Raw genomic sequence first — 16,278 nt, 5'->3', positions numbered from 1 at the left:
GTCAGTGCAGGAGACAGAGAGAGAAAGAAACTGACGCAGCCTTTGCTGTTTAAATTCAACAGCAGTTTTAAAAGGGAGAAAGACAACAAAGGCAGCAAGCACATGGTCTCTAAGGGAGAGAGAGAAAGAAACCCACACTGCTAACTGACACGGCAGTGAATTTGTGCAGTTACTGCCTTTGCTGTTTGAATTCATATGTCGCTGGACATCAGAGTGTGTCTGGGAAAATTAATAAACAGTGAAATTCACAACTGATCTTGGAGGAACCTGTTTGGGAGAGGTTACAGCACAGAAACAGAGAAGTAAATAGTTTCAAATATAGCCTTGCTGTAAATCTACAATAGTGAGTAGAGTGGGTTCTTTCTTGATTAAATGTCTTTATTGAGATCTGTCTCTTGATTAAATTTAAAAAAAATATAAGCCGTATGTACTAAATTAGCCTGGAGCAGTGTTTTGTAGAGCAATAAGATGAGGCTATTTTCTGGGACTGTATTTTGGAAGAAGCAAAATGGCCCTTAGTAGAGTGATATGCTCTTCTTGTCGGATATGGGAGTTTAGGGAGAATTTACATATTACTGAGGATTATATCTGCAATAAATGTAGGTTGTGTATCCTGCCATATTGAATGGATCAGTTGGAGTGACAGAGGCAATGAAGAATTTACAAGAGCTAGGGTGTGTGCTGGATAGAGAATTTGGAAGGGAGAAAAGCCGCAGATGCAGTCAGGCAGATGGGTTTACTCCGAGAAAGGTAGGAGAGATAGGTGGGTAGAACAGGAGTCTTCTGTGGCTATCCCCATTTCAAACAAGTATGCTGTTTTGTAAAATGTAGGGGGTGATGCACTTTCAGGGGAATATAGCAGAAATAGCCATGTTGCTGGTATCAAGACTGGCTCTGATGTAATGAGGGGTACATCGGGTTCCAAGTGATCAATTGTTAGGGGACTCTCTAGTCAGGGGCACAGACAGACGTATCTGCGGCCAGCAGCGAAAAATCAGAATAGTGTGTTGCCTCCCTGGTGCCAGGATCAAGAATGTCTCAGAGAGGGTGCAGAATGTTCTCAAAGGGGAGAGGGCCCAGCAGGAGGTCATTGTACACATTGGTACCAATGACTTTGGAAGGGAAGAGGATGAGATTCTGAAGGAAGAATGTAGAAAATTAGGCAGGAATTTAAAAAGGAAGTCCTCAAGGGTAGTAATATCTGAATTACTCCCGGTGCTACGAGCTAGTGAGGGTAGGAATAGGAGGATAGAGCAAATGAATGTGTGGCTGAAGAACTGGTGAATGGGAGAAGGATTCACATTTTTGGATCATTAGAATCTCTTCTGGGGAGAAGTGACCTATACAAGAAGGATGGATTGCACCTGAATTGGAAGGGGACTAATATACTGGCGGGGAGATTGTCTAGAGCTACTTGGGAGGATTTAAACTAGTAATGAGGGGTGTGGAACTCAACGAGATACTGAGGAAAGAGATCAATTTGAGACTGGTACAGTTGAGAATAGAAGCGAGTCGAACAGTCAGGGCAGGCCGGGACAAAGCAGAGAACAAGGTAGGACTGATAAATTAAACTGCATTTATTTGAGTGCAAGAGACCTAACAGGGAAGGCAAATGATCTCAGGGCATGGTTAGGAACATGAGACTGGGATACCATCGCAATTACAGCAGCCTGGCTCAGGGATGAACAGGACCTGCAGCTTAATGTTCCATGATACAAATGCTATAGAAACAATAGGGAGACTAGAGAGGAGGGAGAGTGACGTTTTTAATAAGGAATAGCATTACAGCTGTACTTCAGGAGGATATTCCCAGAAATACATCCAGGGAAGTTATTTGGGTGGAACTGAGAAATAAGAATAGGATGATCACCTTATTGGGATTGTATTATAGACCCCTAATAATCAACGGGAAATTGAGAAACAAGTTTGTAAGGAGATTTCAGTTATAATAGTGTGGTTTGGTAGGGGATTTTAACCTTCCAAACATAGACTGGGACTGCCATAGTGTTAAGTGTTTAAGTGGAGAGGCATTTGTTAAGAACGTACAAGAAAATCTTCTGAGTCAGTATGTGGATGTACCTACAGAGAAGGTGTAAAACTTGACTGACTCTCAGGAAATAAGGCAGGGCAGGTGTCAGTGGGGGAGCACTTTGGGGCCAGCGACCATAATTCTATTAATTTTAAAATAGTGATGGAAAAGGATAGACCTGATCTAACAATTGAAGTTCTAAATTGGAGGAAGGCTAATTTTGACGGTATTAGGCAAGAACTTTCAAAAGCTGATTGGGTTCAGATGTTCGTAAGTAAAGAGACGGCTGGATAATGGGACGCCTTCAGAAATGAGTCCAGAGACAGTATATTCCTGTTAGGGTGAAAGGAAAGGCGAATAGGTGTAGGGAATGCTGAATGACTAGAGAAGTTAAGGGTTTGGTTAAGAAAAAGAAGGAGGCATATGTCAGGTACAGATAGGAGAGATTGAGTGAATCCTTAGAGTACAAAAGCAGTAAGAGTATACTTAAGAAGGAAATCAGGAGGGCAAAACGGAGACATGAGGTAGCTTTGGAAAACAAGGTTAAGGAGAATCCAAAGGGTATTTACAAATACATTAAGGACAAAAGGATAACGTGGGAGTGAATAGGGCCCCTCAAAGCTCAGCAAGATAGCCTTTGGAGTCACAGGAGATGGGGGGGGGAGGGGGCGGCGGGCGGGGGGAGATACTAAACGAGTATTTTGCCTCAGTGTTTACTGTGGAGAAGGTTATGAAGATATAGACTGGAGGGAAATAGATGGTGACATCTTGAAAAATGTCCATATTACAGAGGAGGAAGTGCTGGATGTCTTGAAACTAATGCAAATGGATAAATCCCCAGGACCTGATCAGGTGTACCCCAGAACTCTGTGGGAAGCCAGGGAAGTGATTGCTGGGCCTCTTGCTGAGATATTTGTATCATCGATAGTCACAGGTGAGGTGCTAGAAAACTGGAGGTTGGCTATCATGGTACCATTATTTAAGAAAGGTGGTGAGGACAAGCCAGGGAACTATCGTCCATTGAGCTTGATATCGGCAGTGGACAAGTTGTTGGAGGGAATCCTGAGGGACAGGATTTACATTTGGAAAGGCAAGGATTGATTAGGGATAGTCAACATGGCTAAATTATGTCTCACGAACTTGATTGAGTTTTTGAAAAAGTAACAAAGAAGATTGATGAGGACAAAGCAGTAGATGTGATCTATATGGACTTCAGTAAGGCTTTCGACAAGGTTCCCCATGGGAGACTGATTAGCAAGGTTAGATCTCATGGGATACAGGGAGAACTAGCCATTTGGATACAGAACTGGCTCAAAGGTAGAAGACAGAGGGTGGTAGTGGAGGGTTGTTTTTCAGACTGGAGGCCTGTGACCAGTGGAGTGCCACAAGGATTGGTGCTGGGCCCTCTACTTTTCATCATTTATATAAATGATTTGGATGTGAGTATAAGAGATACAGTTAGTAAGTTTGCAGATGACACCAAAATTGGAGGTTTAGTGGACAGCGAAGAATGTTACCTCGGATTAACCGGGATCTTGATCAGATGAGCCAGTGGGTTGAGGAGTGGCAGATGGAGTTTAATTTAGATAAACGCGAGGTGCTGCATTTAGGAAAGCAAATCTTAGCAGGATTTATACACCTAATGGTAAGGTCCTAGGGGGTGTTGCTGAACAAACAGACCTTGGAGTGCAGGTTCATAGTTCCTTGAAAGTAGAATCACAGGTAGATAGGATAGTGAAGAAGGCGTTTGGTATGCTTTCCTTTATTGTTCAGAGCATTGAGTAAAGGAATTGGGAGGCTATGTGGCTGTACAGGACGTTGGTTAGGCCACTTTTGAAATCCTGCATGCAATTCTGGTCTCCTTCCTATTGGAAGGATGTTGTGAAACTTAGTCATTGAGGTGTACAGCACGGAAACAGATGCTTCAGTCCAACTCGTCCATGCCAACCATATATCCCAACCCAATCTAGTCCCACCTGCCAGCACCTGGCCCATAATCCCTCCAAATCCTTCCTATTCACATACCCATCCAGATGCCTTTTAAATGTTGCAATTGTACCAGCCTCTACCACTTCCTCTGGCAGCTCGTTCCATACACGTACCATCCTCTGAGTGAAAAAGTTGCCAGTTAGGTCTCTTTTATACCTCTGCCCTCTTACCCTAAACCTATGCCCTCTAGTTCTGGACTCCCTCACCTCAGGGAAAAGACTTTGTCTATTTATCTTATCTGTGCCCCTCATGATTTTATAAACCTCTATGAAGTCACCCCTCAGCCTCCGACGCTCCAGGGAAAACAGCCCTAGCCTATTCAGCCTCTCTCTATAGCTCAAATCCTTCATCCTTGGCAATATCCTTGTAAATCTTTTTGTGGATGTGATGGAGACTTGTACAGTTGCAACATTTAAAGGCAGCTGGATAGATATACAAATGATTATATAAATAGCAATGGGAGGAGGCTGATATGATGCAGAAACATTGGGATGGACCAGTTGGGTTAAATAATCTGTTTTGGGGTAATTCTATATAATTGCTTAAAATGTGATCTCCATATAAATAAAGGAAAGTTTGGGTAATGTCTGTTGTGAGGGTGACTACCAGTGTTGGATTGAAGTTATGATCAAAATGATAGTAAAACCTTGAGTCACATTACATCATAGAATTCACAACACAAGCACATGTGTGATAGTAAACCAATTGGATTGTACTTTATAATGAATTTATTTTGTGTTACACTTTAATGCTCCTGGTCATGTTTTTCTGACAGCATCAGCTGAATGAGTTTCTGGCTTGGAAGCGATATCATACATATTTAACTCTAAAGAAACAGAGTTTTGAGAAGCAGTTTTGAAGACTTCTTCAATCTGCATAATCCTTTAGAGAAATAGCAGTGTGTCTGTTTGATGACAAGTGTTTTTTTTTTAATAACACAGGCTTTTAGAACTATAAACAAATTTTATCTGGCACAGCACAAATTCAGTAATTATTTTTCCTAGAATACCAAAATTTGGCAGGTTCATTACAATTTACAAAGTAAAACTTTTTCTTAAAACTTATGATGGTACTTTTATTTTCATTTCTGTGCACCAAGGTCATGCGTAAAATTTGGTTTTGTACATTATTCACAATAAGGCTTCAGGAGCATTATCTTACTGGTGCACTGCATTTGCAATTCCATCAGTGATTAAAAAATCAGTTCTATTATTCATATGTCAAATGCTGACTTTAACACATTTTGTACAAAGATGCTGAGGCAAGTATTTATGCCTCAAAGCCTTCAATTATTTTGCATCACTGAAATTATACAATATATGCTCGACCGCATTTTTGAATTTTGACAGCATCTCTTTCTTGTCTCTATGGTGTTCACCATTGGACCTTTTCTATATTCTTGTTTTAGAAGTGACTGTCTACAGAATAGTAATGGATAGTCTCCATTACTTTGAAGTACTAGAACAGTATTTGTATAGGAACTCCATCACCTCCAAGTTCCTTCCAAGTCACGCATTGTACTAACTAGATACATCATTATTGCTTTGTCATCACGGGGACAACATCCTGGAAATGTTCTAGCTAACATTAGCATAGGAATTCACTCCCCAGACTGCAACGATTCAAGAAGGCAGCTTACAATTCGCTTTACAGGCCAAGCAGGAACTGTTAATAAATATTGCCCTCTTCAGTAATTTCCACCCTTGGACCCAGTAAAATAGATTGGGCATACGCCGCCCCACTGCTAACTTAATGCATTTGACATTCAGAAATCAGTACAACATAAACCCCAGAGGACCTATTTTATTTAATCTGGGAATTTAGAACAAAGCAGTCTAAAGGGCATGTTTGAGTGTTCAGTTTTGAACTGAAAGTAAGCGAGACATTTTGCCCATGTGTGCTGGCTCGAACTTGTTCTTCCAAATATTGTGGCTGATGAAACAATTGGAATTTTCAAAACTGAGACTGGTAGATTTTTGTTATGTTAGACATGGAAAAGGCAATTTGGAACAAAAATGGATCAATAGAATTCAGACACAGCTCAGCTATGATCTAATTGACCAGGTTCATAGAGCTGGAAGTTGCTTTTAACTTTGCAGATATGATTTTTTATTACTTATCTTAGAGTTGTTGGGAAGAGCTTTTCTGGATATTGTATCAATTATTTATCACATAAGTAAGTGTAATGTACAGTTATAGAGTCATTGAATCATAAAGTTATACAGCACGGAAACAAACTCTTTGGTCCAACTTGTCCATGCCAACCAGATCTCCAAAACTCAACTAGTCCCATTTGCCTGTGTTTAGCCCACATCCCTCTAAACCTTTCTTTTTCATGTACCCATCCAAATGTCTTTTAAATGTTGCAATCTGCCCACCTCTATCACTTCCTCTGGCAGCCCATTCCATACATGCACCACCCTCTGTGTGAAAATGTTGCTGTCAGGTCTGTTTTAAATCTTTCCCCTCTCACCTTAAACCTATGCCCTCTAGTTTTATATTCCCGTACTCTTGGAAAAAGAACTTGGCTACTCACCGTATGTATGCTGTCATGATTTTATAAACATCTATAAGGTCACTCCTCAGCCACTGACTCTTCAGGGAAAAAGGTCCCAGCTATCTAACTTCTCTGTTATTTACTCCATGATGGCATAGTGGCAGGGTGGCTCAGTGGTTAGCACTACTGCCTCACAGCACCAGGGAGCCAGGTTCAATTCCAGCCTCGGCTGACTGTGTAAACTCCATACAGGCATTCTCCCCGTGTCTGCGTGGGTTTCCTCCGGGTGCTCCAGTTTCCTCCCACAGTCCATACGTGTGCAGGTTAGATGAATTGGTCATGCCAAATTACCCAGGGATGTGTAGGTGAGGTGCATGAGTCAGGGGTAAATGTAGGGGAATGGGTCTGGGTGGGATACTCTTTGGAGGGTCGATGTGGACTTGTTGGTCCTGTTTCCACACTGTAAGGTATTCTAATAACTAAATGAGACAAGCTTGTCCATTGTGACCTATGCACCTGGTCAATTAGGCTGAGAGTTAAAGCAGAGATCTAGGAAAAAAAGGCTCAGTAGTTTCTTGATAGACATTTTTAAAATTATGGTGATCAATTGGGTGGACATGGAACAGATACCTCCACATGTGGGGAAGACCAAAGCTAGTTTATACAAATATAAGAAAGCCATTAATAAATCAAATGGGTGTTCAGGTAAAAGTTATTTTCCCAAAGAATGGTTACAATATGGAACGTAAAGATACATTGAGTAGTTGAGGTAAATAGCATTGGTGCTTTCAAGGGGAAAGTTAGATAAGCACATGAAGAAGAAAGCAGCAACAGGATATGCTGATAAATTCAGATAAAGTGGGATGAAAGGAGGCTTGTGTATAGCGTAACATTTGTTAAAGAGTGAATGGCTTCTTTCTAAACTGTGAATTCTACATACTGCTCTGAGACTGTGAATACTTTTTAATGTCAGGAAATTATCAGCAATGTTACCTAACTTAGGACTTTGAAAAGATTGAAGCATAAATTGATAAAGTTTCTAGCAGGTTCAACTTCTAAAATGTCTTTAAGCAGTTAGGAACTATACATGATATATACTTCAAATGCTAAAAGATGACCTCAAGATTGATTTACATACTTTATATTAGGAGACTACCTGATCTGACAGATGAAATATGCCAACTTTTTGTGTGGCTGTTTGTATTAACATGAAACTGCCAATATGTCTGCTACCTTTTTACTTTCAAATGCTGTCAAAACTTTCAATCCCCACAGTACCTCATTTTTCTTATCTGTATTCTGCACTTCTTTTCTAATAAGCATATATCTGTCGATCTCAGTCTAAATCATCACTCCCTTTTTCATTGTCCTCTGTTTTATCAGATTTAATCCAAAATTGTGAATGTCACAATCCACCTGGTAAAACTCGCTCTAAATGTGGGATGCAAATTTAAAAGACACCCTTCTTTACCTGCAAGTATGTTACACGTTCTCTGAATTATGTATTAGATTTATACCTCTGAAGACTGCAGCTTTCGATATTAATCAGATTCTACTCCAGCAACAAAGCAACATGACAACAAGTTAAAATGTAACATAAAAATGATACTGTATAAGAAGAATGGTCAGAGTTCACTATTCTTTCACCTATCATTGAGAAACTTAATGATTTCTTTACTGTTTAATGTATCAAAACGTTTCCGCAGGATTGCTGTACACTTAGATTTGTAGAGAACATGACTAAAAGATACATGATACAGAAACACAATCAAATTCATTGTTTAACTTGTGAAACTATTTTAATTATATGCTAACTATAGAATCAGAATATGACACATCACAAAATCACAGAATGAGACCATTCAGCCCATCATATGTACACCAGCTCTCTAAATGAGTACTATGACTACCCGCTATTCTCCTGCTTTCTTCCCACATCCACACAGGAATCATGAATCTTAAACCTGTTAGTTAAGCTCAGGGGCTAAGGCTCATTCAACACTACCTCCTGAATCTCCCTACCTGCCTCACTCACAGTCACACTCTCCTATCCCTGAGTACTGACTGAATTTGAGACAGTTAATCTAAGGGGTGTGCATGCCTCCTGACACACAGCGTCCAGGTTCCACTCTCCAATTTGTCGCAGTGTTCAAAGCTTAACTCCAAGTTTTATTTAATTTTAAAAATGTACTTTGTTCATAAAAATATATTAATATAGTCACTAAAGCAGTTCAGTTCTGTACAGTAGCATATGAAGAAACAAATGAACATTTGAGTTTGACTCTATCCGGAAAACAAACCAAAGGCCATTCTTAGGAGCAGATTTACTGCGGATACTGGAATCTGTACTGAAAATAAAAAAATGCTGGTGGTCACGAAAAGTCAAGCAGCACCCATGGAGAGAGAGCAAATTAATGTTTTAAGTCTAGGTGACTCTTCATCAGACTTGACTTGTTGGAAAGTTCTGGCAATCGAGGCATTCTGCCAAATGACTTTGACAGTCTGCTTAGGGAACAACACACAGGATCCAATCTTTCCTTTTCCTGCAGGAGATCCTCAAATACCCAACACTTGGAGCAGATGCAGTCACAATGAAGCACAATGCAGCTCTATTTTACCTACTTTGTTTTTGATCTGATTTTTCTAAAATCATAGTGGTCTTGTAATTTGTAACCTGTAAATGTTTCCTGCGTGTACCTTTCATCTGAAAGTATCCTATGAGATTGTCAAATGAGTAGCTATTCACCAACCAATGTACTTCTTCCTATGATCTTATCCTCACGGTTTCTTGTCAATTTTAAGTAACAGTGTGGCAACGGTGGCTCAGTGGTTAGCACTGCTGCCTCACAATGCCAGGGACCTGGGTTCAATTCCTGTCTCGGGCAACTGTCTGTGTGGAGTTTACACATTCTCCCCGTGTCTGCGTGGGTTTCCTCCGGGTGCTCCGGTTTCCCCCCACAGTCCAAAGATGTGCAGGTTAGGTGAATTGGCCATGCTAAATTGCCCGTTGTGTTAGGTGCATTAATCAGGGGTAAATGTAGGGGAATGGGTCTCGGGTGGGTTGCTCTTCGGAGGGTTGGAGTGGACTTGTTGGGCCGAAGGACCTGTTTCTACACTGTAGGGAATCTAATCTAACAACTGTCCATCCCAACCTTCCTCCTTATCAATTTTGAACCTTTTGAGTAATAGAATTTCCTCCTGTGTCACCATCTCTGAGTAGGATCAACTTCCTTTATGAAGTCAGATGCAAAGTATGTACTTAATACATCAGCCTGCCTGTGGTGTCCATTTGGAAATCCCATTGTTGGTCCCTAATTGGCCCAACTCCTCTTACCAGTCTTCCATGACTCACATAAGTGGAGAAGACTTTGCAATTCCTATTTATGTCAGCTGCTCGGCTTTTCTTATAATTCTTTCATAGATTTTTCACCTCCCTTCAGAATCTTCTGTATTCCTGTTGTTTTTCAATTATATTTTCTACCTAACACCTGTCACAAACACCCATTTTTTTCTAGATCTTAATTACTATCTTCTTTGTCATCCATTCCTGCAATGTCTGCAGCAAGGGGGTATGCTCATCACTGTTATACTTTATTTACAGCTTTAATCACTTAAAAAATAATGCAACTTTACCTTAAATAAAACGTACTGGCAGAGACCCTTCTCACTCGCTCCCTCAACTGACTATTCGGACACTGCAGCAGATCATGGTATTGTGAAGGAAATGACTCAAAATTGAATCAATTATTGATTTTTTTTTGTGTGGCCATTCAATTTAACAAGTATATTTACATTGAGGCACATAAATTAAAATCTGTTATAACTGGACTGAATTATAAACATTGCGGTATTTGAGGTCATAGACTCACAGAGTCATACAGCATGGAAACAGACTTTTCATTCCAACCAGTCCATGCTGAACATAATCCCAAACTAAACTAATCTCATCTGTCTGCTGCTGGTCCATGTCCCTCCACATCTTTTCTGTTCATGTACTTAGCGAAATGTCTTTTAAATGTTGTAATTGTACCCACATCCATCACCTCCTCAGGAAGTTCATTCCACATATGAGCCACCTACTCTGTAAAAAGAAAATACATCTCATATATCTTTTTGAAAACTCTCTCCTCTCACCTTAAAAATGTGTCCCCCAAGTCTTAATTCCCCCATTCTTGGGAAAAGGATAACTACCATTAACTGTATCTATACCTCTCATTATTTTATAAACATCTATCAAGTTGCCTCTCAGCCTTCGACAATCCAGTGAAAAAAGTCCCAGCCTAACCAGCCTTTCCTTATAACTCAGACCTTCCATACCTGGCAGCATTCTGGTAGATTTCTTCTGAGATTTACCTCGCCAGCTTAATAACATCCTTCCTATAACTGGGCAACCAGAACTGGAGACAGCATTCCAGAAGAGGCTTCACCAATTGCTGTACAACCTCAACAGGACTTCCCAACTCTTACACGTAAAGGACTGAGCAATGAAAGCAAGCATGCCCCTGTCTTTATGCGATGCAAACTCCAAAGAATTATGTACCTGCATCTGTAGGTCCTTCTGTTCTACAACAGGCTCTACCCTTGTTTGTTGTACCAAAATGTAATACTTGTATTTATCCAAATTGAACTCCATTTGCCATTTTTCAGCCCATTGACTCATTTGATCAAGAACCTTTTGTAATCTTAGAAAAATGTCTTCACTGTCCACTATGCCACCAATTTTGGTGTAGTCTCCCAACTTAGGAACAATGCCTTCTATCTTCTCATCCAAAACATTTATATAAATGTTAAACAAAAGAGCACCACCCCCTGTGGATCACCGCTGGTCACAGGCCTCCAGTCCGAAAAGCAACCCTCCAGCACCATTCTCTCTCGCCTGCTGTTAAGCCAATTATGTGTCCAATTGGCAAGCTCACCCTGAACCTCATGTGACCTAACTTTACTAATTAGTCTTCCTGCGGAACCTTGTCAAAGGCTGTACTAACATCCAAATAAAGATCATCTACTGCTCAGCCATCATCAACCGTTTTGGTAACTTGCTCAAAAAACTCAATGAAGTTTGTGAGACACAATTTTCCTCACACAAAACCATGCTAATTGGTATATGTCTTGCCGGTTTATTGAGAGTGTTGATTTGTAATTGCCAGTTAAAACAAAGGTTGCTGTATCTTGACTCCATTTAACTCTTGTAATGCTTTCTATATGCTCAAGCTACCATTAAGTCAATGCTCTCTATTTATCAATTGTGACAATTAACTCCTGACTCAGTCTCATCTATTTGTGTGTTCAGATCCAAGGCAGTATGATTGATTTGTCACAATATTCTGAAATAGTCTGGTAGCTTTGTTCATGAACCTAGGTCACCACACTGTCTCCAAGGACAATTAGGGATGAGCAATAAAGGTTGTCCCTACTAGCATCATTCACATCATGTATAAATGAATTAGATAAAGACTTATGACATGAACCAATATTTTCCAGTGCTGCTCAAAGCTCACCAACCTGCAACATTAAATCTGCTTCACCAGTCTGACCTGCTGGGTATTTCCAACATTTTCTGTAGCAAGTTTAGATTTTTCACACTCCCCGTTTTAAACGTAGCCTGGATACTTGCTTTTTTGTTAGTTTACTCTTCAAAACAAATTCAATTTCCATTATTTGCTGCGATAAATCCTCAAGCGTTCTAACATAGTTCTATCCATGATGTGGAGGTGCCAGTGATGTACTGGGGTGGACACAATTAAAAATCTCACAACACCAGGTTATAGCCCAACAAGTTTATTTGGAAGTACAAGCTTTCAGTGTGCTGCTTCTTCATCAGGTAGCTCTGAAAGCTTGTACTTCCAAATAAACTTGTTAGACTCTAACCTGGTAGTGTGTGATTTTTAATGCGGTTCTATCCATTCACGTACGTTGGCCCACTGTCACACTCAGCAGTCAATACCTGCCAAAATAGCATTTGAAATAAAAGTATAAATAAAATAGCTAACAATTGTGGATCTATTCACTAAATTTAAATAGTTGTACTTCAAAGATAGTGTTCCTGTTAGGTTAATAAACTGTTGGCAATATTGTTTAAGATGCCACTCAATTCACTAGAATCCTATTTTGGTTTAGTCCCTGAGGTAACTTCCGATGTTTTAGCAAGTTTAAATCTGCTGATAATGGGATAACATCCGCATTGTGGTATAGCAGCTTGGGAACCTAGAATGATTGACTTCTATTTTTATGTAATGCAATCATTTTTTGAGAAGTCCATATAGTAAAAATGTAGACATGTAAAGTGGTATTTATTTCAAGTCAACATCCTCCTGATTTCAATAAGTGCCTTTGATGGCATCATTCATGTTCTCCGAACCGAGTGTGCGCATATTTTTTCTTTGATGTTTTTAGTGGTCAGTGCCATTAACATTCTGTAGTTCTACAGTAGCATTGTAGGGGGACAGTAGGCAAAAATCATCAAAATATAGTTAATCACCATTTTATTTATCAAGTCATTTTAATTTGCAAAATGCTCTGATCTACAGGTGGGACTGTGGAGATTTCATTGGAGCATTTTCAGGAGAGAAAGAGATAGCCAAAAGCTCTCAAAGTGAATCTCAATGTATTTGGCAAGAAACAAGGAAATAAGAATATATTGTACACTATAGCAGACAAGACTATAGAGTTGTACAAATTTTAATAACTACCAGCTCGATCAAGATTAGAGACAAAATATTCTCTTATAACAATTCTGTGTATTAAACTTGCGTATCACAATACCTTTCAAAGCATACCCATTAAAAGATACTTCAGAGCACAATCATACTTTCCATATATGCTTTTTCCTTCAGTTTCTTGACTGGATTTCCCACAATATTACCTTTTTATGCATGATGCATGTTTGTATAATTAGACAAATATGGACTGCACTCTGACATAGCTTTCAGTGTAGGTCCACATAGCAGCATCCGTTTTCCTGTTCAATGTATTAATACTTTTCTTGAGCATACAGTGCATAGAAGAGAGATCCTTCATCTCTCCTTCACACACCAGGTGAGGGTGCAGCCTAGGATAGCTTTGGCAGTTTGGTTATTGAGAGAGCACGGTTTGTGAAAGAAGGAAGCAAGGTCACGGTTCAGGAGTTGCATTCAACCTTTCCTACTTTCAGTTATAATTAAATCTAATGATGGAACAAAATTAAAGAAAATAATATTTTATTCCAATGCTTTTTTTTCATTTATTTACTTTCTCTGACTCACTCAATAATACAAAACAATTTGTAAATACAGTTTCATGTTATTCATTCTGCTGAATGCTGTTTTTAAGGTGTTTCTTAAAATACCAATGTAAGATATATTCTTCATTTCTTTTCTCTAGTTACTTTGGATGAAGCTGACTCACAGGCCACTGACACTGAACAAATCCAACAACTCTGCACATGTCTTAGCATGCAGGTCTGAATCTTCTCATATTTTGGATAAGTATCATTTTCATTAAATATCACGAAGCGTTTCTCTCCGCGAGACCTCATGAATTTTCTCTCTTGTGGTTCTGTTCGCCGAGCTGGGAATTTGTGTTGCAGACGTTTCGTCCCCTGTCTAGGTGACATCCTCAGTGCTTGGGAGCCTCCTGTGAAGGGCTTCTGTGTTGTTTCCTCCGGCATTTATAGTGATTTGTATCTGCCGCTTCCAGTTGTCAATTCCAGCTGTCTGCTGCAGTGGCTAGTATATTGGGTCCAGGTCGATGTGTTTGTTGATAGAATCTGTGGATGAGTGCCATGCCTCTAGGAATTCCCTGGCTGTTCTCTGTTTGGCATGTCGTGTCGACATGACCAGCTATCCTTAGTAGCCACACACGCAGATGACAGGCAACATGAGTTCGACTGGGCAACACTACTATTATAGGACAAGCCAAACAAAGAACAGCCAGGGAATTCCTAGAGGCATGGCACTCATCCACAGATTCTATCAACAAACACATCGACCTGGACACAATATACTGGCCACTGCAGCGGACAGCTGGAACTGACAACCGGAAGTGGCAGAGACAAACCACTATAAATGCCGGAGAAAACAACACAGAAGCGCTTCACAGGAGGCTCCCAAGCCTGAGGATGTCACCTAGACAGGGGACAAAACGTCTGCAACACAAATTCCCAGCTCGGCAAACAGAGCCACAACAATGAGCACCCGAGCTACAAATCTTCTCACAAAAGTTTTTTCTCTTAGTCATCTCAAACATATCTCAGCATAAACTACCTTGCCCCTATGGTGGCCCTCTCATCCAACGCTAGCCCAATTCTCCCATTCACTGTAGTTGGACATACTTGCCATTGCTGGGATATCTGGGATATATATTGGCATCCCTGCAATCAGTGCCATGTTTAAAAGGCTGTTGCACATCCAGACATTCACATTGCAGGCATTCACCCCAGACATGATAGAACGGGACATTGCTGCTCTATTTTGTGGAGAAGGACCTGCGTATCCTGGTGGACAGGGTGGTATAGAGTTGGCCATCCATTTTCCACAGGACCAACATTGGATGCCATAACTCCAGACTTTGCCAGCCTGGACCAAGGTTGCTGTCAAGTTCAAAGTATTCTTCATGGTCTGGAGGAACGCCCAGCAAAGTAGGAAGAAGGTCAATGCACGAACACTAATCTATCTCCATCTGCTATCTCTTACTCATTCTATCGCTGCTACTGCATCCCATTTGTCACCAAGGACTATCCTTTACCACTGTCACTGTTGCATGGCCCAGGCAAGAGAGGACCTCCATTAAGGCAATGAAAGACTTCACATTTGCTCAAGCAGACACAGGATTGCAGCAGTGTCTTTGGGCCATTTCTACCTTAGGCGCATGCGTATCTGGCTACCTCTATGGTCACATTGGTGGCTGATTTGGATTAGTCAGCTCCAGCAGATTCTGGCTCTGCTGGATATGCACATAGACCTGATCTTCTTCGCTCTAACCATAGCTGCTCAGCAATAATAGCAAGTGCGTCAGAGAGACAGAGGTATGTGCCCCTTCCTCACAAGAAGACAGGGCCGAGTAGATTGTCACCCAGCTGAAGGAGGAACCACAGGCAGCCCCCCCCCCCCATTCACAGAAGTTTCCTCTCAGGACACTCCAAAGATGGCTGGCCTGCCATCTTCCAACCCGGTGGGAATTCAGGCTGAGGATTGTGAGCATGCCTTTGGGTAGTCAGCAAGCCTGGGGTCTATAGACAAAAAAGGTCACCTCAACAAAGGTGGCAAGGGCGACATGTCATCGGAAATGGATTTTCACATTTATGAATATGTGTTCACTCTTCACCATCAGATATGTGTCCAAGCCTTTGTCTGAGCACAACTGCAAAATTAAAAGAATGGAGCTTGCTTATCCTTTTTGGACACAAAGTTCGATAGACTGAGATGTAAATTGGGCAGCTCCTGCACCATGTGCAGGCTACGGGGAACTCAGAGGTTGCTGGTATTTGGTGACTTTGCTCTATCTTTCTAAGTCAAAAAAAATTGCTACTGACAGCCATTCTTGAGATTCATTTGTTATCTTGTATGATATGGTCAGAAGAATTTGGTTAAACATCTCACAACGCCAAGTTATAGTCCAACAGGTTTATTTGGAAGCAATAGCTTTTGGAGTGCTGCTCCTTCAACAGGTAGCTGTGGAGCAGGATCATAAGACACAGAATTTATAGTAAAAGATGACAGTGTCATGCAACTGAAATGATATATTGAACAATCCTAAATTGCTGTTAAGTCTTTTATCTTTTAGAATG

At 40.6% G+C, this 16,278-nt stretch overlaps 1 long non-coding RNA gene across 1 annotated transcript in view; it reads left to right on the top strand.

Moving 5' to 3' along the window:
- Positions 1 to 16,278, top strand: part of LOC148148960 (uncharacterized) — a 57,183-nt gene that overhangs the window by 15,620 nt on the left and 25,285 nt on the right. Inside the window, exon 3 of the long non-coding RNA XR_015758450.1 lies at positions 13,875 to 13,951. This is a non-coding gene — a long non-coding RNA (uncharacterized LOC148148960). The remainder of the gene's footprint in view (positions 1 to 13,874; positions 13,952 to 16,278) is intronic.

Source organism: Chiloscyllium plagiosum, unplaced genomic scaffold (assembly GCF_037043375.1).
Source record: "Chiloscyllium plagiosum isolate Xiang-an unplaced genomic scaffold, Cpla_swu_hap1 HiC_scaffold_10, whole genome shotgun sequence".
Lineage (NCBI taxonomy): Eukaryota > Metazoa > Chordata > Chondrichthyes > Orectolobiformes > Hemiscylliidae > Chiloscyllium > Chiloscyllium plagiosum.
Note: the sequence above shows the minus strand (reverse complement) of the source record. Positions and strands in the feature narration are given on the sequence as shown.